Source organism: Carassius gibelio, chromosome B2 (assembly GCF_023724105.1).
Source record: "Carassius gibelio isolate Cgi1373 ecotype wild population from Czech Republic chromosome B2, carGib1.2-hapl.c, whole genome shotgun sequence".
Classification (NCBI taxonomy): domain Eukaryota; kingdom Metazoa; phylum Chordata; class Actinopteri; order Cypriniformes; family Cyprinidae; genus Carassius; species Carassius gibelio.
In genome coordinates this window covers 32,204,170-32,231,727 of record NC_068397.1, presented here as the reverse complement: position 1 = coordinate 32,231,727, position 27,558 = coordinate 32,204,170, and the positions used below count along the sequence as shown (strand labels likewise).

General features: G+C 34.3%; 1 long non-coding RNA gene across 1 annotated transcript; it reads left to right on the top strand.

The window, feature by feature from the left end:
• Positions 1–3,892: 3,892 nt before the first annotated feature.
• On the top strand, positions 3,893–15,234 carry LOC127951637 (uncharacterized). Its single transcript, XR_008152682.1, has 3 exons — positions 3,893–4,044; positions 8,081–8,157; positions 10,632–15,234. It is a non-coding gene; the product is annotated as an uncharacterized LOC127951637 (long non-coding RNA).
• The last annotated feature ends 12,324 nt before the right edge of the window (positions 15,235–27,558 follow it).

The following is a 27,558-nucleotide window of genomic DNA, read 5'->3' as shown; positions in this document are numbered from 1 at the left end:
CAAATGATACTGGAATAGTTCCATAGAAATTTCAGATTTAAAGAAAAAAAGAAAAATTCCCTTGGTTTGAGATTTTGTTATCTAATGCAAATAAGTTCAGGCATTTTAAATGTGGCTAAAGTTTTAAAATACTATTTGTGGCCACTGGATATATAATTACATAACATAATAAGTGAAAGTGGGAAGTGTGTGTGGATGAAAAAAACTAAATCTTGTTTGAAAGCACATTAAAGGGAAGAATTTTGCTATTCCCAAACTCTTGGCATATTTTTTAATGCTTCATGCTAGTGAACCACAGAACTGATGCTCAGCCCTCTTAAAAACAGTAGTGCTCCACTTTACATTCAGTAGCCTGTAGTTCAAAGGAAGGCAGTCTTGAGTTGAGATCTTGGCAATAAACAGCAAAAAAAAAAAAGGTGCCGTCAGGAGCCATAATAATGACTAATAAACTGGCATGTGTGGATTAGGCATCAACGCCAGCAACCTGAGAGTTTGTGGTTAAGATCTTAGTTAGGGAATGCCAGGGAATGTTGACCGTATTAATGATTGTTGATTATAATGTTTTCTACATTTCTTTCAACCATGTGAGCAGTAGACTTAACCTCCAAGATGTGTCCTTTTTGCAACACTTTCCTTTTCTTCTTTTAAATTAAAGTTTAATTGATTGCATGCTCTAGACACATTGCACATAATAGGAGTTTTTGAAATGAATCCATCATAGATGGTAATGTGTATGAATTCATTTCACAGCAGTATTGAGCTACAAAAACAATTTCCTGATCTGTTAATGAGCACATCCCCATTGATGGCTTCTGGAGATATAAAAGACAATCAACATGTCTTATTACCGCTGGTCTGTTGGGAATACAGCAGTCAGTCACAGCACAGGACCTGATGCTAACCAGGCCTGTCACTTATAGTGTGCTGGTTTCCCCCCCTATTTTAGAAGCTTTTTATTCGTGACAAGGGAAAAGCTCATTCGAGTGTGTAAGCTTTGATCCAGATCGGTCCGAGAACAATTTCAAGACAGGAGTTAGGAGAACTTATGATGCATGTCATCATTTGTCTGACACCCTGCGGTTTTTAGAGCCTTTCATAATGTGTTCGCTCAATTCATATTGACCACTGAAATAATTTTAATCCGTTTTGTTTGTTTGTTTTCAGTAAAAAAAAATTTAAAAGTAAATCTGAGATTAATTTATCTAAAATAAATTTGTTGTTGTTCAAAAATACAGTATATACATGTTGAATTAAGCGTATTTTTAGTTATTTTTATTATTATTATTAAAAATAAATCTCTCAATTGTACTGAAAATAATTATTCTGAAAACATTAATAATGTATTTCAGGATATATTCTCTGGAAATAATTCTCTCGAAAGCATTTTTTATCTTATACATATTTTGTTTGTTTTATATTTTTAAATAGAATTTGCTTTTGAAGTAAATGCTTTTTCTTTTAAAGATGTTTTAATATTTTTACTGGACAACAAGAAAAAAAGATTGATTACTAAATTATTCTATTAATCAATGTAATATTTGACATTCTAGTGGGCAAACAGTTGGCAACAGCCATTTTCCCTTTCACTCAGATCTAGGCGGACATGCATGCTTTTCCATCATCCCTAGAAGAAGCTGATGCTATTTTGAAACACTGACATTTAGAAGTGAGAGCACTGACTGTAGAGCTGCTCACCTGTCCTGTTGTCTGTGTTCTCATTTGTGTGAAAAGCAGAAGGATTGTGTGAGTCTGCCTCGTTCGGTTTACCCACGGTGGCATATTGCCCCCTATCTAACATATTTGCTGTCTTACATGAGCACTGCAGGCTAATATTCCATTCACACAGATATCTTTTACCCTCCTGAGTTTTTTGGAGGCTTCTGCAGTAATAGACTCCCCCCTCAATGGGCGCTGATCTGAAGTCCTCCGTCTGTGGAGGAACTTGATTTAATATTCACTTATTAATGGAAGTGTCATAGAGGGCCGTGTGCAGGAGAAAAATTGAACATGGCACAGCAAGGGGCCTCAAGGTTTCTGAGAGCATTCATTTAATATAATTCATGCATTTGTTTTTATTTACCTTAATTCGCCTCTCAACAGCAATGAAATGGAAGGGTCATCTGCAATTGACATAGCCATATCTCAAGTGGCCTGATATAATTAGGCTAATTGTAATTTCCCCCTCCAGCCCCTCCTTGCTTCTTTTACACATTTGTCAGTATTTCTGCTATGTGGATTTGTGTTTAGGTTCAGAAGTTTCGACTTCGGCAAACAAACTTTGTGGTCAGGATCTCCAAGTTACTTTCGTATTATTTATAATAATAATAATAATAATAATAAATCCTTACATTTATATAGCGCTTCTCTAGGCACTCAAAGCGCTTTACATAGTCAGGAGGTAGCTCCCCATCCACCACCAGTGTGCAGCATCCACCTTTCCACCTGGATTATTCGATGGCAGCCATATTATATAAACGTATATTGCAACATCATTAATTAGAATAGCTTCTGTCACTTACATCTGCGAGGGTTAAACGCTCACACTTTATTTTAAGGTCAAATTCTCACTATTAACAAACCATTAACTACAACATTTGCCTCAATAAACTCCCAGTTTGCTGATTTTAATAGTTAGTAAGGTATTTGTTAGGTTTAGGTATTGAGTAGAATTAGGGATGTAGAAATATGGTCATGCAGAATATGTGCTTTATAAGTGCTAATAAACAGCCTATATGTTTATAATAATAAGCTCCTAGTTAATAGTAAGAATTGGTCTCTATACTAATGTGTTACTGGTTAAACTATCGTTCTTACAGTTTGACTTAAAATGTGTTTTGTGTTGTATTTCCTAGCAAACTGACCCAGCAGCATTTTATTTATTCACTAAAGTCCAGTTTAACTCGCAATTTGTGCTTGGTGTGTGTTTAATTTCATCTTCCGGGCTTCATCTTCAACAGTTTCTGCTTTCAGACTCAAATGTAGCTTCGGCAAAAGTAAAGTCACGCTCGCAGTAGAGTGGAAACTCCATGATTCAGTCTTCAACGAGTTTTACCCAAGACACCCTCACCAATTTTTTGGTTTCCAGGTGGCTGCTAGGCCTGATAGCCCCCTGACATTAACTGCCAGATAATCACCGGCATATATATTTAAAAAAAAAAAAAATTGAGGAGGAGGAGAGAGACCACTTTCTCAATGACAGGTGTTGATTAGATAGGGGGTGTTGTGGCAAAATCCCTTGTGCAATTTTCAGAAAGGGACTGGAAAACCGGCAGTCAAATTTGAAGGAGGATGGGTTTAGAGCACTTGATATGAAATTGGGGGAAAAGGAGTGTACGGGAGCAGAGAGAGGGTGAGGTTATGATAATGAAAGGAACCTGCAAGGAAGCAATTCATTCTCACTCACACATTTAAACATCACAAATTCCCTCAAGAGGTAAAAAAATAGATAAAATCTCTCCATCACACATCAGTCCAGCTCACCTAAAACATAGTATGCATGCCATGTGAATGCTGGCAAGATGTGTCCGTCACACATAAGTGTACTTTCATCTGCATGAATGATGATATGTTTTGCTGCAGTAGTCGCTAGCTTGAGGTATCGCTGACTAGCTATGCAAAATGTGTGTGTATGTTTATGTGCAAGAATTTAAGACCAGCTTCTTTATTTTTCATTTCGTACCTTTTGGATGAATCATAAAGACAACATTAGGCCACTATTTTTAAAACACCTTAGGAAGTATAGACATACACACACAACTTCCTTTCAAAACATGACTTTTTTTTGCTTATAGTGCATGCTTGTGCTAAGCTTGTTTGTAGTACTACACACCAGCAGTCCTGACTAGCAACCCTGCTCACTTTACTGTTGGCATTGCCACTTCTCCGGCAGGCACCAACCCGCCCCGACCTGGAGCCTTTCATGGAGCCAGCAGTCCCGGGCCAGTGGCTGATCTGTATGGCCCCACCAGCCAGGACTCCGGCGTGGGCAACTACATAAGCGCTGCTAGTCCCCAGCCCGGCTCCGGCTTCGGACACAGCATTGCTGTAAGTACCCTATCCACCTCCATCATTGTTGCTCTGCTCTGTCCCACATAATGCATTCACCAGCCTGCCCGAGTTGGGGCTTTTAGACTCATGTGCTCTTGCTGCTATTTGTAGTTTTCTTTGCTATAGTTTGAGGGAAAAAAAGACTAGATTGACAGCTCCTTTGGAAAGGGAGATATTGGCTTTATAAAATTCCTAGTAGAATAAATTATGTTGACATTTAAGCTATTTGAATATGTTTAAATATCAAGAATAACATAGATTTTATATCGTATAATATTAATATCAGTATTATAGCGTATTTGCACTTCATGTCAGATTTATTTTAGCCCCCTATTCAATTAATTCAATTAATTGGGTAATAGTGCAAATACGTCCACAAAATAGTGCTTAATACAATTTGCATGGCACAATTCACCATTTTGCTGTCTTAAATGTAGCATAAAAAAATGCTTTGAAACATCTAAGTAATAACAATTACCAAGAAACAGTAAGTAACAAACACATTGACATTTCGAAATATAAAGACTGAACTAGTATTTTCTGGTAAAACATACTCTAATCTTTATTTATAACTACGAAAATAAAACATTTTTACTGTAAACCTAACTTGATCCATGCACCATACAAAATAAAATTCTATTTAAATAGAATCTTGCCGTCATTTGCGTATAAATGAGGCATGTTTGTACAAAAAGAATGACACTTTTTTTTGCACTGCAGTACCTTTTACAAAAGTGGTGAAACTATTTAATGAATTCCCTCTGAAAAATTATCTAGCTAATAAATTAATTAGCTAATTAAAATAGTTCAAATTAAGTTTGTTCTCAAGGAATAAATAATTCTAACACGACTAATAGGACTAAAAGAATGTGTGATATGCAGGTATGTGAAATCAAAAAAGCAAATATATGTGACAAAAGTAAAATCATCTCAGATGAATTAGGTTGCAGTGGGTCCAAAGGTGTGATAGATGTGCATGTTTTACTCATACTAATTATCAGGAATAATGCTATAAAAATGTCTCCCTTTTAAATCTGAAAATGTGAAATCATGGTCTCATTAGTGCTAAGCAGGTGCCCAGGCAAATAGCTCACGTTAGATAGCGTCGGTTTTAGCATTGCTAACATTTCTGCATTCCCACCAGCATTCCTCTTCTCTGTCAGCTTCAGGATAACAAACTGTGAACTTGTACCGGCTGTCAGCAGCAGTGTGATGTGTCAGTGTGCTTTTGTTCATGTGCCAGCCCGGAGGACAGAAATCTCACAATTAGTTATTCTCTCATTTTCAACCCTGTATTTTGTTTCCCACACACAATGGCTTTTTTATTTTTCAAGCAGATGATGGGCAGCCTTTGAAAGGTCCCCCACACAAAGTGCATATGTTTAATCAATAAGGCGATAATCAACTCTTATGAGAAACCCTGTCATAAGAATATGTTGTCTTGCCCTCTGAAGCCATAGACATTCATTATTCCTTCCGTGCGTTATAGTTTTTAATGGAGTAGGAGTTGGCGGAAGAGAAAAGGAGCAGGGCCGCATTAAATCACAAACTGCTGAGGGAATTACCGGCTCCAGCCATTTTTTTAACCATCGTCCAGATCTGCTGAAAAAATGAATAAGAGCCTTTGTATGTGAGGACACAGTTTATTGCCTATCTGCAAACACCTCTTATTCATTCTGCTTTCAATGCCCCTCCAATCTATTGTTTGTGAGGAAAAGCAAATTCTCTCTCTCTCTCTCACTCTCTCTCTCTCTCTCTTGCCCTTAAGTACAGTTTGCAAAACAGACCGGGCACTCATTAAATCTAAATGGGAATTTAAGAATAACAATGTCACCTTGCGCTTGACTTTCAGATGGAGTTTTTCTAACCTAAATAGAGTCAAATTTAGGTTGGCCTCAAACCCTCAGAACATCTCACAAGTGATTGACAGTGTTCTAGAGGAAGAAAGACTTTTTTTCTTGAGCTGTCTGACATGAACTGCTGTTTCTGTTAGCCTCAGAAGCGTCCTCACAAACTGAAAAGCTTTTTTACTAAAGATTTCTTTCTATAAATGTATCCACCATTTTCCTACGCCCCATGACGCTTTGCTCAACTTATGGGAGAAACGTCTGTTAAACTGTAAACAGTCAGTCTGGGAACAAAATAATAAGCATTTTCTTCTAACTGCGTACAATAAGGAGACATTATTCTACTCACCCTTCAACCACTGAACATTAAAAGGACATTTCAAATTGTTAAAGCATTAAAAATGACTTCCAAAAGACCAAGAATAACCCCAAAATCTTGATTATTGCAGTAGTATTACAGACATGTTAAATATCACTGTGGATATATATGTCTATATGTTGCCTTTATCAGACATGTACATCAACATTGGGTGATAATATTTCAATTATTTCTATCATTTCAACAGATTACAAATATCATAATTACCTGCTTTAGAACGATTCCAGTAAACACTGCTAACAGGGATTAGAACCGCAAAGAGGAGACAATTATATTTAAAGCATCCTTGTGAAAACAAACTTGGAAAGAGACTTTAGGATTTGGGGGCAGAAAAATGAGAGATTCTTCGTGCATTCCAGTGAATAATTCATGGGATGTATCGTAAATTAAAAACGGGTGCCACAAATGCACAGTTTTCTTTTTTCACACTGTTAACAGCTGAATACAAGGGAAGAAAGAACATAACCAGGAGGATAAAAATTGTAAAGAGCTCTCACCATAGATATTCTTCTTATGTCACATTAAAATACTAAGCGTTAAGTTATTCGTCTGAAAATAGAACATGTAGGAAAATGTACAACTCATTCAGCCGAACAGACAGATAAGGATAAGGATCATTTGTAGTGCAGCTTTATGATTTGAAATGATATGCTACAGTCTTTTCGAGTGTAACTTCCCCAAACCTGAAGTGTCTTCCATAATTAAAAATGCACTAGGCTTGTTAGAAAAAAGGTGGACACATCTGGCCAATGTTTAGATTCCTCAGTGTTCGGACCGGAGCCTGACACACATGAAGTTCACAGTTTTCCTGCTCAGATTGAGGCTTCTGTGTGACTTCTGACAGCATATGTCTCTCGCTTATGTTTCCTGCATGAATTGTGATTCCAGATGAATTCATTAATGTTGTTATTGTTGGCATGAATGTAAATGATTCTATGCAATTACTTGATCTTTGTTGGGAAAAAAAATCAAATAAGTTTTCTCTTACAACAGCATACTTTCCATTCTCTTGTTCTTTGAAATTTGCGTATTTCTTTTCATTGTTTGGCAGTAAAAGATTTAAATGGGGAGCAAGAGTAAATGTAAGACCTTTTAGTTGTTGTTGTTTTTTTTTTGCTCTTTTCCTGAAGATTTTTAGCCTCAATTAACCTCATATCTACGATGTCCAGCAATTAAATATAAAAGTTAATTGAGATTGATTGAGAATGTTCAATAATGAGTACATATTTGCTGCATAATTTGAAATGATGTTATGTGAATAATTATAGTTTATGTAACTGACAGTCTACTGTTATTCTGTAATCTATATTATGTTTTAGTATGATTTTTTTCAATTGGTTAAAAAAACATCAGCGCTAAAGAAGAGATATTTGTTTAAAGGGATAATCAGGTTTTAAGGGTAAATAAGGTACAAAGGTGAACCACTTCAGTGGCACTAGTAGTTTGCAAAAACAGGAAATAATTATTGTAACGTTACAGTCATGCTGTCTTTAAAAGTCTGACAAAGGTCACATAGACAAAACATGATACAAGTCATTCAGATGTTAAACTCTGGGCACAATTGAGTGTAATGTGCATTAAGTTATGACCTATTAGATTTACTGAGTGTTACAGTTATTCTTGCTCTCCCCTGCTGTTCAACTAGATCAGACTGAGGAAAGGATGTGGACTGATCTTTAAAGATGATAGATAACATTCATTCATGCTAGCAACACATGCAATGATTGAAATGACTTCCGAGTGATAGACAGATTAGCCTTTTCACTCAGAATGCATACTGACACCATTACTAACTGTACACTTTTAGGGTCCTTTGATTGCCACAGCTTTTACAAATGGATACCATTGAAACCTAACAGGTGGTTGGTTGCCATCTCACTTGAGGTAGATACCCTGTACCATTTATGAAATATATATATATTTTTTCCAAAATGTTGTATCTGTTCACTACTATCTTCCTGTTCCATCTGCCCATTCATTTTGATTCCCTCTCAGATGAGTTTACGTTGAATCTGTGTAGTGGTTTTTTTTTTCCCTCATCAACACCATAGGCTTTTACAGGGCTTTTATAAATTAGACAAGGACATTTAAACTTCATATGCAACAACCTGGTTTTTAGAAATCTATTTTATTATTTATTCCGCATTTTGAAGCCCTTTGAAAGCCTTGAAAAGTGTTTCCTGCTTCGCCAACACCGTAAGTGTGGCAGCTACATGTTTGCCCCATTACTTTTTATCACTAGTTCCTCCTTTATCCTCCACCTGCCTGTCTGTCATTCGACTGTTCCTTTTAATGCATGATGTCTGCGAGCGGGTCTACTCAAAACTGTGGAGTTGCTTTCTTTCACTGCCGTAGTTGGATTGCGACAGCCGTGGCACTGCGCTCCCAACACACATCGCCTCGTATCCTCTATGAAGTGCTGTATTTGGATATTATGCACAGGTGTTGCGGCTTTGATTAGCGTGCACCTGGAAGCGAGCCCTCTTTGCTGAGAATCTGTTGACTTAGGTGCCATCTGATGTAATTCATCGGGTTTTTTGGATAAGGCGCTGTTTCCGTAATCACTGTGCTTCTATAGCTAGGTCTTAAGGACTTAAAGGTGATTTTTGAGTATATGCTGAAATGCCAGATATGGCTAAATCGGAGATGACTCGCTTATTTAAATACGGTGTGTGTGGATAAGTGGATCCGCATTTATTCAGTCAAAATCCGTCCCCTATACTTAGCTAATATTTGCACCCAGACTGTTTTTTTTTTTTTTTTCTATTGCGGTGATGCATCAAGTGCGATTACGCCAGACTCTGTGGCTCCATGGCATTTACCTGTGACCTGTCGTCTGGATAAGAGGCCTGCGGACTGCGGTTTGTCACCCATAATCTTCCTAAAGAGCTTCTCATTTTGTCCTCAAGGCAAAACGGATGATTGATTTAATGAGAAGGTAGAATCTCTCCATCTGTACGGATTCTCCAAACGTTTGATTGAAGCGCACATTAGCAGTCAGAGAAAGCAACAGCAGCAGAGAGATATTGCAGAAGCGGGTTCTTAACTTGTCATTTCCTGGTTGGATGGACATCCGAAGAGTTTTTGCATGCTTGAAACACTAACATCTGTTTTGTGTCGATGCCTGAACCCCGTGCAGATAAGTTGGGTTCACATAAAAGTGCCAATGTGTTCTGTATCTGAGCCTAAACGACCAAAGCTTGTAATAAAAAGATGCTGACGGTGGAGTGATTCTGACGATATAACATGTTTACTTCAATTTAAAGCTGTCAGACAGACTGAATCAATACATGGTTTACTAGATTTTCTGTGTATGGTTAGAAGCTTCAATTCCAAAGTCTATATGTACTATTAAAAACATTAGTTTTATTGTAAAAACAAAAACAAAGCACAATTGTATTTGAAATTCACAAATTCACACTTGTACAAAATGTTAGAGATTTATAAAGCACTGAAAGTTTAGAAACATTTGCTAATTTTTTGTTAATATTTTCCTTGTTTTAGATTAATACTAAATCAAAGACAACATTGATTGCTTTTAAATAGCATTGGAGTTGTTCATTTATATGCTTGACACTTTCCAGCCCAACTCACCCATTAAAAAAATAAATGAATAGTTACATTTTAAACAAATAAATAAGATTTTGAAATTAAAATCCGTTTTCTTATAAAAAATATTAGTTTTGAAAAAAAATAATAATAATAGGAATGCATACACAATTTATACTACTGTTCAAATGTGGGATTTTTTTTTAAACATAACTTTTTTTTTTTGTAAACTCTCTTATGCTCACCAAGCCTGCATTAATTTGATCAAAATAGAGTTATAACGGTAATATCGTAAAATACATAAGTTAAAAGAAATGTTTTTAGAGTTAATTTATTTTCAAATGTGATTTATTCCTGTGATGTCAAAGCTGAACTTTCAGCATCATTACTCCAGTCTTCACATGATCCTACAGAAATCATTCTAATATGCTGATTTAAGGCTCAAGAAACATTTATTTTTATTACTATTATCAATTTTTTAAAAATATTTTTTTTTAGGATTATTTAATGTAAGGTAAGGTTAAAAAATATATTTCAAATTTAAATATTTTGTGGAATTATAAATGTCTCCACTTTTTCCTGCATAAAATCTAACTGACGCCAAGCTTTTGAACAGTAGTGTATTTGAAAACAAACTGATTTGAAGTTAATGAGACATTTGGTGGTCAGTCTTGTGGCTGGTAGTGTCAGGGTTCATGGAGTTAAGGTTATGATGTCACCAGCAAGGCTCAGATGCAGCACATTTTACACACACTACTGAAAGTACAGTACGTGCCAGTTTTGAACAACTTCTCTGTTTGTTTCAGCAGAGTTTAACAGGAGGCCCGGGGAAGACTGGCCGGAGTTTCTAATTGGTTCTGTGTACAGGTAAAGGCCATTAAACTTCAAGCACTACAGCGCTGAATGGGAATCTAAAGCTGAGATGGCGCCACACGAAGAACAAACCGAAATGTCAGAATCATCTCAGAAAGAAGAAGAAAAAAATCAACAACTAAACAATCTGCTGTACTATACTCAAAACCTGGCTTTTGAATATTTTATCCTAGTGTAGCCCTGACCTTAAATGAGGATTATATATTTTTTCCTTTATTGTTTTTCCTTTTAGAAGCGTTTTTATTTCTCTCCATCTTTTTATTGTGTACACGTTGAATCAACCAACGTTTATTTGAGTTTCTAGATGTTCTTTGTTGTTCTTGAATGTTCTCTGATGAGAGCGACTATGTAAACATAAAATGTTTTAGTTTTTTTGTTTTTTTGAGGTAGTGATATTCCAATAGCAGTGTCATTTCACAGCCCTCGTCTATCACATTTCCCGGAAGAAACCGGATTGAAAGGTGACATTTTTTAATTCAAGCCTAAACCGCAATGAGTTGGGTAACTCAAAAAAAAAAAAATCTTAGTAGCTCTGTTCTATGTTTATTGTGATGTCTTGTTAACCATGATTACCTATTTTGGGCAATAAGAGGACTACAATATTTTCACAGTCCTTTTTTATAAATGTCATTTTTGTTGTCGATGAAAACAAAAAAAAAGAGAGAAAAAGTTTTCCTTTTAATACTTTGTGAAATGAGATTTAAAAAGAAAAGAATTCTGAAACTGTATATATTATTCTATTCACTGCATCAAACTGTTTCTGAGAGAGAACCATATTTTTGTGATGGTGTCATAGAGGTTGTATTGTGCGCAAGCTGAAATATGTCAGTGCAAGATTATCTTCGAGACTCAGTGCAGTAACTGAGGTCCATCTGTAGCACAAAGGCCATGATTTACCCCAGTACGGACGAAACTCAATCAAACACTGTTGGCTCGCTTTGTAAATACCGTCGGCTTTACAACTGTGCAGGTGTAATACCAGCATATGGATTAGATAGTGCGTTCAAATGTGCACAGCTTACAAAAAGAATATACTTTAAATCAGCATTGTAACAAAAGAAAACAAATCACCACAAAATCCAAAGCACACATGATTGTGATTTCAAACAGTGTCCAGACATTTCATGGTAGCATTTCATTTCGCGTTCTAGTATGAGCTTCTTTTTCCTGACGAGTGTCCATGTGTTTTGAGATTTTTACGCGGAACGATTCGAATAAAAAAGGCAATATTTCCAAACGTTTTGAAATTGCTCTACGATTAGGAAAAACACATCTTTTCTACCATTACCTCATTCCTGTGAGAATTACTTTAAAGGAGATTACAAATTAATTTATTTTAGCCTGAGACAGATATTGAAAAAGATATTAAAGTGTTGTTTTGAAATGAAACAAATCATTGCACTGTGAGAGAGAATTTATCATTTTCTATTTGCACATGTGAACTGAGAGTCTCTAACATGGGTCATGTGAAGGAGCGATGTGGGATAACACTTACGAATCTGGAGTCTTGGCTTGCTTTGATTCAAAGACTGTACTTTTAAATAATCTCTTTCCAGGGATTTTATTCTAGAATATGAGAGATGACAGATGAGTTTATTGGTAGCAATAGTTCATTTCCTCAGAAACACTGAAACTGATTGAAACCAGTAGCTGCTACACACATTTGTTGTACATGTGGGGACTGGATTTGATGAGACACAAATGGCATTTAGAAATATGAATTGACTGATGTATGCTGTTATTTGGTCTTGTTTGAAATGTTTTGTTTTTCTTTATTTAATGGTTTTGTTGTTTTTTGGTTCATTTGACTAAACTAACAGGTGAGGCGGAATGCTGGATTCCTTCTCAAGAAGGAGACATGATAAAAGTAATACGATTAAAAAATATATATAATAATAAGACAAGAAGAACTTTGTGCTAACTGTTTGAGCTGTTTAAAAAAAAAAGACAAATGTGCAAAAAAAAAAAAAAAAAAAAAAGAAAGAAAGAAAAATTATCCCTAACATGTTTTGAATTTAAATAGGGATGGATTTTTATCAATATTTTTGTGGATGTTAATGATTATACTAAATATAACAATGACAATAATACAGGTATTATGTACTGTATTTATCAATTGTTTCTTTTCATTCCCTGTCACTTCATTCAGAAATTTTATTTTGATCATTGTATTTCAGTAGTGTTAAAAAAAACGAAAAAAAAAAAAAAAAAAAAAGATTATGACTTTAGCTTGTAAAAGAGTGCTGTCTTGATACCAGTGTAGTGGTCTATACACTTCTTGGTTGGTATTTTTCACAGTCCCCCCCCCCCCCCCACTCTCCTTTTGTCGTTTTGCCCTTCTCTATATCTCACTCTCTCTTTAGTGAGTAGTTGTAGGTGTTATGTACTTAATGTTAAGATGTAGAGGTATTCATTAGCAATTTTAGGACCTGTAAGGATAGAACTTTCTCTTTATAATCATTTAAAGACAAAAAGAAAAAAAAATACTGAGCATTATTTTCATAGTAATTTTCCTTTCTTTTTTTTTTCTCTCTCCTTTTTTTATTCCACTGTTTTGCTGGTCTCATATGGTTTCAACTAACCAAAGCTCTCGCTGATGAAATCTAGGAGAAAGAAATTGCTGTATGACAGAATTGTAATCAAGGCATTAATTGGATCCCCACCCTTGAATGTTTTAAAAGGGGTGTGCCATACTACCTTAAATGCTAACGCTAGATATGCAAAACCGTTTTACTTTAATTCTTTTTTAAGAAGGACACGAGCTATGATTATTTTATTACGTGAATGAAAATTCATAAATATTTTTTTAGTAGGTTCTAACAAAGCAATGATGATGATATAGCCTAATCATTATAGATCTGGATAAAACTGTTATAGGTTTTTGATATCTATACTCATTAAAAAAATCCCAGTGGCCTACAGCGCTGTTTTTCTTTTTATGCCTAGATTAGTTTAGTTTTGAGTCACCCGTAACTCACAATATGATTGTTTTTGTACATTTTAATTGCATTGCCAGCTTTTCATTTTAATTCAGCATCTATTCAGAATTGTCTGTTCTGATGTCTCGCTAATTAGCTTGACTTTAGTGTAAATCCAGTGTCACTCTGAATCTGTATTCCTGAATCACATCTGTTCTCAGGGATATCAAACATGAGCCAATGTACCATCTTCACTGGGGAGATTATGTTACTAGAGCTACGATCAGCACAGCACAACTTTTAATGAAAGGTGGTTTCTAACTGAAGTATATTCAATACATTTGAGCTAAAGCGATAGGTGCTGTCGGGACGAACCGTGCACAGCATTTTCTTACTGAAGACATCTTTTTAAACCGCAAACACTATGTGGTTTGTTGTTCTTAGATCCATTTAGGTCTTGGTACAAATTTAGATGGTCTGCACTTAAACATCTGAAGGCAAATGTTTTAACAGCAGATGAAGCACATTTCCCTTCTGCTGTCAAATAAGTGCGTGATTCGGTGACTCTTGATTAAAATGAAGTCTGGCAACCCTTTTAGACTTTAAAAGTCTTTTCCATTCGCATCGGTTAGCTTACCCAGTTTTTTTTTTTATTCCCGTAATTTGATCTCGTAGCTTGGACTTTAAGGTAGCATGGCTCTGTTATCACCATTTTGTTTTCCATGGACAGCAGTTTACAGCGGATGAATGTTACACATCTTGCTAGACTAGTTAAATCATTGGAAAATTGTTGGTTGAAAAAAAAAAAAAAATTGACCTGGAAGGTGTTGGGTGATTTTGGGAGTGAACTACCGTATCCATTTAAACTTGAATTTTGCGGCAAGTGCTAGGCAATGGCCAAAACGATCATCCCACTAATAAAGCAGCAAAACGTTCTACACTGTAATGTCTAATGTACAGTATACTTATATATGTATAGTGTATATATATATATATCTCTCTCTCTCTTTGTTAAATTGTTGAAACTGCCTCATGACTCATCATCGTAGGTGAACTAATGCTAGTCCACATTGTTTGTTTCTCTGGCTGTTAAATCATGTGTTGTGTAAGAGCTGCAGCAGATGTACCAGGAGGCTCTGTAGTAGTTTAGCTGCAGAATGTGTCGTGTAAACCTGACAAGGACGTGTAGCTTAATGGGGTCAATATGGTCAAATTTTTGACACTTGGACTCCCATTTTCTCCTGAGGCTTCGGCCTCGCTGATTGCCTTGCCCATTCCTAACACTTGCCCATTTTTTAATGTTAACGGACTTTTTACCGCGAGAACTGACTGAACGGACTGACGTCTGAAAGCATCTTTCAGGTCTTCTTGTATGGCTTGCTCAAGCCCTGTTGTAAAATAAACTAAAGTGGATGGGGGTCTCTCACATCTCAGATGTGGAAAGTATAATTTTATATTTGTATTTTCAAATAATAATGATAATAATAATAAAAAATGTTTGTGAAAGGTTTCCATCCTCTACTGTGGTCCAGAAATCAATGTGTTTGTCTGGAAAAGATTCAAAAAACAATAATAAAAATTATAAAAATAAAAATAATAAAAGAGTTTTTGAACCATTTCACTCATGGTTTTTATTTTCAACTTTTTTCAAGCAGTTGATTTGTGATTCAAAAGAAGTGAATATTCCTGCAAAAGATTGTATGCCAGAACATGCACAACAATTAAAATGCACAAAGTTGAATACAGAGCCCAACAGCTCTTGTGTAAGTTTGTTTTCATTCTCACATTTGTTTACATCTGTAAATTTGATTCAGACTGGTTAAAGGCTACACACATAGTGAGATATATATTAAATAATTGTAGAAATATATCATTAGAGAAATGCTTTTCCACTAGTGCAAGAGAGAATATAGTATGGGTTGTGTCAAACAATTTGATTGATGAGGGTCATAAAAGCCATCTGTTCTGGACACCTGTTTGTACACCCCCTCCCCTCGCTGTACACCCCGGTGACCTAGATATGAACTTACGACCCTAAGAAGGAATTTCGTTGAGGGAGGGTGAAAATGTGTTGGATTCTATGTGCTTTTTTTTTTTTTTTTTAAACTGTGGAAAGGGATGAAATCATGAAAATGGTATAAGGGAAGTTTTTATTAAGGTTTTAAGTACACAGTGCATTTCAAGAAAAAAGGTTATAACACAAACAAAATGGGAACGATGTAATGATTGTTTTCGTAGTTGGAAAAGTGTAAAACATTGTTAAAGTTGTAACAAATAAAAAAGAAAAAAAAAATAGGTTACTGGTTATTTATCTAAAACAACTAAACAAGTCAAAACCATCAGATGTGTTTTCTTTAAGCAACACGTGAAAAAGATGTGAGAGCTTGTAAAAATTTAAAAAGGTGTTTTGTTACCAGCTAGAAAAGAAAGCATTTAGCATTTGTACCTTACCTCAAACTGAAAAAGAAATGAATGTAAAGCGGCGATACAAACCAGAAAACTTGGTGTTTGTCATAATGTGAGAAAAAGTTCAAACAAAAGAAAAAAGATGGTAGGCATTACGCGGATCAAAAATAAAATCCATCAGACAAGATACTTCGAATCAAATCTATGTTGTACTTTACCACTACCTATAACTTTAAAAATCTAGACTATTACTGACAGAGAGTTAGACGAAAGAAAAAAAGATCTCACAGCAAAGTGTCAAGGCATCTCCGTTGAGCGATACTGACAGCACCGCAGACACACTTAGAATGAGGCTCGGGGAATGCTCCGGAAAAAAACCACGCCTCCTGCGCTAGAGACTGCCCCGCTGTAGACTGATAACAGCATCAAATAGATTTAAATGTTAAAATAATTAAACTAAGTAGTTTTTAATAAATAGACATCAGGCCTTAATTAGTGAAAACTTTAAATCCGTTTAAACATAAGATCAATTTGTACTTTTTAAATGATGTAGCTTTATGCGATTTTTATTTACTTTTAGTCTTAAAAAATACAAAATAAAAAATAATAATAAAAACACCATTGAAAAAGCATTATTTGTTTTTTTTAATGTATTAAGTTAATTACTCTAATCTACGACTAGTCTAAATTTAGAGTATTGCCGTCGATATATCTTTTATTTTTGTCAAGCTTAATTTCTCAAGCTATGACAATTAACACACAAACACACTTTCCTTCTGGCCAGTTTGTAAGTTTGTGTCGCGTTATCTAGTAAATAAAACAGACATATGTAGTTAAAAGTATCCCCATTTAACAATATGACAGGAAAGAAATATCTCGTCTCAGGTCGTGCAGCGAAACGTGACCGCGCCGGGCATCTGGTGTCTGTGTGATGTCACCTGCATATCAGTTAGACATCAGCGGGGGTAAAAACATCTAAAGGTTTTGGGGGTTTGCAACTCAGCTGTTATCTAATTAGTTTTCCGAGGGGTTCTGGTGTTGTAAACGGTCTGCTGCAGGTAACCATAAAATGGTTTATGGTTTAGGCCTGTGATCGTGAGGTTATCTGACAGTTCATTTAGGGGTCAAATGGGTGTGAAATCTTTTAACAAGTCAGACCATATAGGAAGATGTAATTTAATTCGAGTTAATTTAGTTTATTTTAGTTACATTTATAATTTTTATTAACCCCTAGATCTTTCAACCTTAACATAAATGTACCGAGAATGCAAACAAGTGCACAAACACAACCATACAATCATAAACACACACACACACACACACACACACACACACACACACCAGCCACCCATTCACACTTTCCTTCTGCCGAGTTTGTGTCGTGTTATCTAGTAATTAAACCATACATATGTAGTTAAAAGTATCCCCATTTAACAAAATGACAGGTAAGAAATATCTCGTCTCAGATTGAAACGTGACAAACTTAGTAGTGATTCTTTGAATCCTGTTTATCAACTCTTTGAGATACTTAATCATTGAAACATTTCTATAGTCACATCTTTATTTAACATTTTCTAAAATGAGATCTGGTTTATTTCTATATTAAGTGTAAGTAAGTTGTATTCTTTCGTTGTCATATCTTTTACATTTTATTAAAATAGGTTCAACTGATTCAGGAAGATCACATTTAACACAAAGTCCAGACACATGTTTTTCCTCTTATAAATAATGACTGATTAAGTGCAATGTGTCCAATTCTATGGCGAGAGCTTCCTTTCTATCCCCAAAATTCTCCTTTCATTAAATTTGATGTCTGACATTTTAATGTTTTTATCTGACCCACTACCTTCTATTCCTATATGTGCAGGTATCTATACAAAATAAATATTTGTTTTTGGTTGTATTCTGAACAAACTCTGTAAAATGAATGACAAATTGTCTTGTTGAAGATTCGCCACACTTTAAACTAGTACTGCAAATGAGCCTGAACATATGACTACTTTAGGTATATTAATGTGTTCACCCCACTGAAGAGCCAAAAATATGACAATCATTTCTGTAGTATAAACAGACGGATGATTAGATGTTCTTTCAGGTATTCTATACCTACCCACTTGGAACATATGTGTCCTGTTTCAGGATCTTTAGTTACATCTATGTATATGAGTTACTTTAAAACTATATGCTCTTTATTTTTCATCTAAACAAAAGTCCTTGATGTTTTATTTTATTTTAATAAGCCATTCAAACTTACTTTAGTAGCCTAAATCATTGAATATGTCTTTTATTTTCTTAATATCAACTTCTGGCACGAAATTCTACATTCATAAATGTATGTTTCTCAAAACTCCCCGCGTTTGGTGGCATTTAAAGAGGAATTTGTGATGTATTTGGAGACGTTAAAAGAAATGAAAAGTCTCAAAGCAAGATTTTTGTATTCTTCATTAAAGGACTTTGGTTTTTTCTTAATGTGAAAATCTGTTACTCCCCTACTTTTTCATTCTTTATCTTTTTCTTCAGTGTTGTTTTATTTATTTTACATTTATTTTGTTTTATGATGTACAGAGTGTGAACGAAAATTGAGTGTAATCTCAGACCATATTTGTAAATCTACCAGTAATGTACGCCTTTATGTTTTTAATGTTTAAAGCATCGAATAAAAAAGAAAAAAACACCCACTAACACATCCCCCTAACACCTCCCTAATAACGTTGGTCACAAAGGTTTAAAGGTATGTTAAAAGAGTTAAACAAAGTAACGTTTTTAATAAAAACACATCAGTTCTTATTTAATGAAAACATTCTACCTGGTTTTAATATTAGACCGATGTTTTTACTTAAAAATTAGGTTAACCTATACCATTTTATTTTCATCTCAACAAAAATTCCTTGTTGGAAAAAATTGTTGTTTTATTTCATTTTAATAAGTCACTCACACATACTTTAGTAGTCTAAATCCTTGAATACGTCTTTTATTTTGTCAGTATTAACTTCTATCATTGCTATATCGTTGCTATATCAATTAAAACAAGCGTTTAGGCATACACAAATCTAACTGGAATGAAATGTTTTGGAATGTCTTTGATTTTCTTACCAAAGAAACTTTAACAACATTACAGGAGAGGCTAAATATTTCATCTCAAGTAGTGCCTAGAAACGTGTCTGGTGTCTGGAATCTGATGTCTTTGGGTTTTACTGTTACGACCATATCAGCGAAGATTGTAAAACATCTAAAGGTTTTGGGGGTTTGCAACTCAACTGTAATCTAATTAGTTTTCCGAGGGGTTCTGGTGTTGTAAATGGTCTGCTGCAGGTAACCATAAAATGGTTTATGGTTTAGGCCTGTGATCGTGAGGTTATCTGACAGTTCATTTAGTGGGTCAAATGGGTGTGAAATCTTTTAACAAGTCAGACCATATAGGAAGATGTAATTTAATTCGAGTTAATTTAGTTTATTTTAGTTACATTTATAATTTTTATTAACCCCTAGATCTTTCAACCTCAACATAATTGTACCGAGAATGCAAACAAGTGCACAAACACAACCATACAATCATAAACACACACACACACACACACACACACACACACACACACACACACACACACACAATGTAAACATTACAGAAAACATGAACATGCAAACTAAATAAATACTAATATACACTCAAACAAGTAAAAAAATACACAAACAAACAAAATAGGTCACAAACACGAACATATCTATATAAGATTGAAAATGAATTGTCCTAAGTTTTCTTTGAAACCAAAAGTGTTTGTTGGTACAAATGTCTGACAGAAATGTATACAATAGATTAGACGTCCTTTCTCACTTTCCAAATGGTGTTGTTAACCATGATGTTTAAAATAGTTTTAAAAAAGTATTATTTTTAGCTTTCATGCAGGATTCATGTCAGCACTCAAGTGTTTTAACAAGAGTCCAGAGACAGATGAAAATAGATGTGTGAAGAAAAAAAAATGTAAGAGGTTTTTAAGGATAGACTAAATGGTTTAGATTGTTTAAAACAATTGAGTTTACGCATTTCTCTTGAATGTGTGTACGGTAACCGCTGCATACATGAAACAGAACAAATACATAACTCATAAACGCATTGTGGTTAATAAAAAAAAAGACTTATTTATCTAGCATAACTTACCTTCTTTTCATAACAATAAACACTCTTATGACTTTAACAACTGCAAACAAACGGTTTGGTTGGAAAAAAAATAAAAAATAAAAACATATTGTGTTTTCTTAGTTAGAATGCTTATAGTTTGTAGTAAAATCACATATATAAGCTAAAAAAAAATTTCTTCCAAACCATGCTGCTTTCACACACACACACACACACACACACACACACACACACACACACACACACACCTCACAAAACTGTCAACAAGGACCTTGAGTTTTTGTTATAACGTTTAGCTGTAGCTGAGACCTTGGTGGAATTATTTATGTACAGTTTTGGGGAGGTTACTATGAAAGTTGTAATAGTTTATAGATCACAAATTAACCCATTTAATATCTAAAAGTTTAAAAAGTAATGTAACTGATAACATTTGATTACATGTTTTAAGACTTGTAATGTGTTCAACCGTTAATCTTTTGAAACGTGTAAACAGGACAGGGGTTAACATTAGAGTACTCAACAACTAATGACCGTCAGACTTTTCAAATCCTTCATTACTTAAATTAGGATTGTGATCATTTCATTTTAAAGCACAAACACCACGAAATCAGATTTGCTTGGAGATTAAATACATATTTAAAAACACAACAAGAAAGTTCAACAGCTATGATACTGTTTTTTAAATCAGATTTTTGCACATCTATGAAGGGAAATACCATGGCATCTAACAACGGTTGGTAAATCGGTTCAATTTAACAAATAAATATACATCGGCCAAATAGAAAATAAGCATACGTCTTTAACTCATGAAACATCTGACTAAATTTAATTATTTTTCTCACTGACTGTAACTGATTACATTTATTTTTAATCAAATGATATAATTTAACTATATGTAACTAGTTGATCCCCTAACACTGATTATGCGTTCTAACAAGAATAGTTGGTGAAAGAGTTCATTACCCTCTTTAACTTTAAAAATGCGTACAATGTCCACAAACAAGGGCTTGCTCTTAAAACAAGCTCCAGACACCGACTTGGAAGCATCGTAACAAGTATAGCCATTGCAGAAATTTGTTATAGAGATTCAGTAAGTTAAACTCTGGATGCACGATTGACCGACTTACGTTTGCCATATTATTACTTTTTCTAAAGATAAAGACAATTATTTGGTTTCAGGACACACGAATCCTAACGCCCAACGGTTCACAAGATAACATGACAACGGTTGCTCAATTACAGCATAGTCACCCCATTTTAGCCTGTTTTAGCGCATGTATATCGTATTATTGTTGAATATAGTCGTTTGATCTAAATATGTATTAACAATTATTTTTGATTGTTATATGTATTATATGTTTTTGTTTTACAAATGTAATATGTTTACCTAATACCTCATTCAAGCTATGTAGATCTTCAGGTCAGGGAACTACAATACCCATCACACACCTCAGGCTTCAAACATGCCCGTCATGAATACATACTCATATAAATAAATAAAACTAAATAAAAAGACTCATATTCTTTTCTGTGATCTGTTTTAGTGATGCAAAGTTCGATTCACTTCTGAAAAATTATTTATTTGGACAGTTTGGTTCAATGAACCGATTCATAGGGTCCTTAAGTCGTTTTTGCAGTTACGTAGTACACTTTTTTTTTCTTCTAACAACTGAAGAGTCATTTTTATTTCTGTGAATCATCTAAATAAATGTAATTGTGTGAACACGTATTGTTGGTTATTATCTTTTGTTCATTTAAGTTAATTCTGAATCGTCTAAATAAAGTTAACTGTGTGAACACACATTAGCGGTTATTGTCTTTTGTTCATTTAAGTTAATTCTGAATCATCTAAAAAAAAAAAAAGTTAATTGTGTGAACACATGTTGGTGGTTATTATCTTTTGTTAATTTAAGTTAGTGATGTTTGTGTTTGCAGTTTTACTCACAGTGTCTCTGTCGTTGTTTAGCTTAAACATCAGTTTTTAGTCAGTTACAAAAGTGTCAGGCATTAAGTTTTTGTATTTTTAATTCACCTAATTATGACAGAGTTACAGGTTTCGGGTGTTTTTGAAAGTGTAAGCGGTGAAAACTTAAATGTGACCGTCGAGTAACGTTAGCTACTCAAACGAAGACAAATTGTGTAAGTGTTCATTAAGATGCAGAAATGAAAATAAGCGTACAAATATTCATAATGACAAGTACAATATAACCTAAAAACACTATAGACCCCCCCCTGCTAAGTATACCTAAAATTTTCTAGAGCGGTGAGATATTTACATTTCCTGTACATTTATTCATTTAGCAGACGCTTTATCCAAAGTGACTTACAGATGAGGACGGTGGAAGCAATCAAAAAACAACAAAAAGAGCAATGATATATAAATGTTTTAACAAGTCTCAGTTAGGTTAACACAGTACACGTACCATGGGATTTTAAATAGTATCATAAATAAAAAGAAAACAGATTGAATAAAAAAAGAATAGAGCAAGCTAGTGTTAGAGGTCTTTACACATACACACACACACACACACACACACACACACACGCATAAATAGATATAAACCGCAATGTTTTTCATAGCGTTACACTTTGAACGATATGTTTCCATGACATTGTTAGCTCTTTCTGTTTGAATCTATTTACAGCAGTTTTTACCATCCTAATTGTAATGGTTTGGTCTTATGCTTAGGGCCTTATACGTTGTATTTTCCAGTTTTTGCTCTCGTGTTAGTGGGTCTCTTTGTTCATACAAATAAATATTTTTTCGGATTTGGGTATTAAAATATTGCTTTAAACATCGTCTTCATTCGAGACGTTTACTTAACATCATTATATCATCCTAGTTTAGATATAATATATGTTGATTATTAATTATTATTGTTAATTGTTAACAAACAAAAAAGTTGCTGAACTCAGAGAACAGAATAGCGAGTGAAGTGGATCAATCTTTTATTTCAACACTATATTGTTGAATATACATCGATGTAGTGAAGAAAATTATCAAATTGTCATTAAAAACAAATAGTACTCATGACATTACAGGCAATGTAACCAGAATATAAAATCTCTGCAGATTAACATGTTTTGGTCCAATATAAAATCAACCAACGCTGCAACAATTTCACAGGTCATAGAATCATAATTTTTGGCAGCCAACAGCACACATTGATCTGTTATAGATGTGCACAGATAGAGAACGTCATTAACGTCCATCTCATCTTCACATTCAGACATCACTTCCAGAATTTTACGTGCAGAAACATGCACCGGGTCCCTCCCGGTTAAAAATATGCTCGTCAAATCAGGCCATGTATATTTCAGGCTTCTTACAAGTTTCATTTGGTTACTGAGATTTGTTTCCCGCTTGCTATCGCCCGTACAATCGTGATTTGGGTCGCATTCCTTCTTGAGGATCTTTTGCATCAGTCTGATCATCTGTCCTCTGTAGTGTAGTTTAAAATCAGGGTCGATAATGTCTTTGACAAAACTGGTGTTTGCCGCAGCGCACTCCAGTTTTTCGACCTCATCAGCCCCGCTCCATTTACCCTCCATGGGTCAGTTGTGCAGCGTCAGACGACTTTTTCAGAATTCGATTCTTTTCAAGGCGTAAACTTTGCCCCTAATCGATATAGAACTGTCGCCGAATGCGGTAGTCCTGTTTTAATTCACGATAAATTTCCGGTTTATTGATTTATTGTATTGTTTGTTGTTCACAGCAGGCAACTGTAGCATTTATCAGCCGGCCTTTGTTGGTTTTAGTGAGCCACCCTCAACCCTTGTATGATGTACACGATGGGGGTTTGTCATCAGGAAGTCATAAACATTGGTCACGCCCAAGATGGCTCCGCCCAAGATGATCACTCAAGTCAGTCGTGATATTTTGATGATTAAAAGGTTGGATAATAATTAATAATCAACATATATTATATCTAAACTAGGATGATATAATGATGTTAAGTAAACGTCTCGAATGAAGACGATGTTTAAAGCAATATTTTAATACCCAAATCCGAAAAATATTTATTTGTATGAACAAAGAGACCCACTAACACGAGAGCAAAAACTGGAAAATACAACGTATAAGGCCCTAAGCATAAGACCAAACCATTACAATTAGGATGGTAAAAACTGCTGTAAATAGATTCAAACAGAAAGAGCTAACAATGTCATGGAAACATATCGTTCAAAGTGTAACGCTATGAAAAACATTGCGGTTTATATCTATTTATGCGTGTGTGTGTGTGTGTGTGTGTGTGTGTGTGTATGTGTAAAGACCTCTAACACTAGCTTGCTCTATTCTTTTTTTATTCAATCTGTTTTCTTTTTATTTATGATACTATTTAAAATCCCATGGTACGTGTACTGTGTTAACCTAACTGAGACTTGTTAAAACATTTATATATCATTGCTCTTTTTGTTGTTTTTTGATTGCTTCCACCGTCCTCATCTGTAAGTCACTTTGGATAAAGCGTCTGCTAAATGAATAAATGTACAGGAAATGTAAATATCTCACCGCTCTAGAAAATTTTAGGTATACTTAGCAGGGGGGGGTCTATAGTGTTTTTAGGTTATATTGTACTTGTCATTATGAATATTTGTACGCTTATTTTCATTTCTGCATCTTAATGAACACTTACACAATTTGTCTTCGTTTGAGTAGCTAACGTTACTCGACGGTCACATTTAAGTTTTCACCGCTTACACTTTCAAAAACACCCGAAACCTGTAACTCTGTCATAATTAGGTGAATTAAAAATACAAAAACTTAATGCCTGACACTTTTGTAACTGACTAAAAACTGATGTTTAAGCTAAACAACGACAGAGACACTGTGAGTAAAACTGCAAACACAAACATCACTAACTTAAATTAACAAAAGATAATAACCACCAACATGTGTTCACACAATTAACTTTTTTTTTTTTAGATGATTCAGAATTAACTTAAATGAACAAAAGACAATAACCGCTAATGTGTGTTCACACAGTTAACTTTATTTAGACGATTCAGAATTAACTTAAATGAACAAAAGATAATAACCAACAATACGTGTTCACACAATTACATTTATTTAGATGATTCACAGAAATAAAAATGACTCTTCAGTTGTTAGAAGAAAAAAAAAGTGTACTACGTAACTGCAAAAACGACTTAAGGACCCTATGAATCGGTTCATTGAACCAAACTGTCCAAATAAATAATTTTTCAGAAGTGAATCGAACTTTGCATCACTAAAACAGATCACAGAAAAGAATATGAGTCTTTTTATTTAGTTTTATTTATTTATATGAGTATGTATTCATGACGGGCATGTTTGAAGCCTGAGGTGTGTGATGGGTATTGTAGTTCCCTGACCTGAAGATCTACATAGCTTGAATGAGGTATTAGGTAAACATATTACATTTGTAAAACAAAAACATATAATACATATAACAATCAAAAATAATTGTTAATACATATTTAGATCAAACGACTATATTCAACAATAATACGATATACATGCGCTAAAACAGGCTAAAATGGGGTGACTATGCTGTAATTGAGCAACCGTTGTCATGTTATCTTGTGAACCGTTGGGCGTTAGGATTCGTGTGTCCTGAAACCAAATAATTGTCTTTATCTTTAGAAAAAGTAATAATATGGCAAACGTAAGTCGGTCAATCGTGCATCCAGAGTTTAACTTACTGAATCTCTATAACAAATTTCTGCAATGGCTATACTTGTTACGATGCTTCCAAGTCGGTGTCTGGAGCTTGTTTTAAGAGCAAGCCCTTGTTTGTGGACATTGTACGCATTTTTAAAGTTAAAGAGGGTAATGAACTCTTTCACCAACTATTCTTGTTAGAACGCATAATCAGTGTTAGGGGATCAACTAGTTACATATAGTTAAATTATATCATTTGATTAAAAATAAATGTAATCAGTTACAGTCAGTGAGAAAAATAATTAAATTTAGTCAGATGTTTCATGAGTTAAAGACGTATGCTTATTTTCTATTTGGCCGATGTATATTTATTTGTTAAATTGAACCGATTTACCAACCGTTGTTAGATGCCATGGTATTTCCCTTCATAGATGTGCAAAAATCTGATTTAAAAAACAGTATCATAGCTGTTGAACTTTCTTGTTGTGTTTTTAAATATGTATTTAATCTCCAAGCAAATCTGATTTCGTGGTGTTTGTGCTTTAAAATGAAATGATCACAATCCTAATTTAAGTAATGAAGGATTTGAAAAGTCTGACGGTCATTAGTTGTTGAGTACTCTAATGTTAACCCCTGTCCTGTTTACACGTTTCAAAAGATTAACGGTTGAACACATTACAAGTCTTAAAACATGTAATCAAATGTTATCAGTTACATTACTTTTTAAACTTTTAGATATTAAATGGGTTAATTTGTGATCTATAAACTATTACAACTTTCATAGTAACCTCCCCAAAACTGTACATAAATAATTCCACCAAGGTCTCAGCTACAGCTAAACGTTATAACAAAAACTCAAGGTCCTTGTTGACAGTTTTGTGAGGTGTGTGTGTGTGTGTGTGTGTGTGTGTGTGTGTGTGTGTGTGTGTGTGAAAGCAGCATGGTTTGGAAGAAATTTTTTTTTAGCTTATATATGTGATTTTACTACAAACTATAAGCATTCTAACTAAGAAAACACAATATGTTTTTATTTTTTATTTTTTTTCCAACCAAACCGTTTGTTTGCAGTTGTTAAAGTCATAAGAGTGTTTATTGTTATGAAAAGAAGGTAAGTTATGCTAGATAAATAAGTCTTTTTTTTATTAACCACAATGCGTTTATGAGTTATGTATTTGTTCTGTTTCATGTATGCAGCGGTTACCGTACACACATTCAAGAGAAATGCGTAAACTCAATTGTTTTAAACAATCTAAACCATTTAGTCTATCCTTAAAAACCTCTTACATTTTTTTTTCTTCACACATCTATTTTCATCTGTCTCTGGACTCTTGTTAAAACACTTGAGTGCTGACATGAATCCTGCATGAAAGCTAAAAATAATACTTTTTTAAAACTATTTTAAACATCATGGTTAACAACACCATTTGGAAAGTGAGAAAGGACGTCTAATCTATTGTATACATTTCTGTCAGACATTTGTACCAACAAACACTTTTGGTTTCAAAGAAAACTTAGGACAATTCATTTTCAATCTTATATAGATATGTTCGTGTTTGTGACCTATTTTGTTTGTTTGTGTATTTTTTTACTTGTTTGAGTGTATATTAGTATTTATTTAGTTTGCATGTTCATGTTTTCTGTAATGTTTACATTTGTGTGTGTGTGTGTGTGTGTGTGTGTGTGTGTGTGTGTGTGTGTGTGTGTGTTGTGGATGATTGTATGGTTGTGTTTGTGCACTTGTTTGCATTCTCGGTACAATT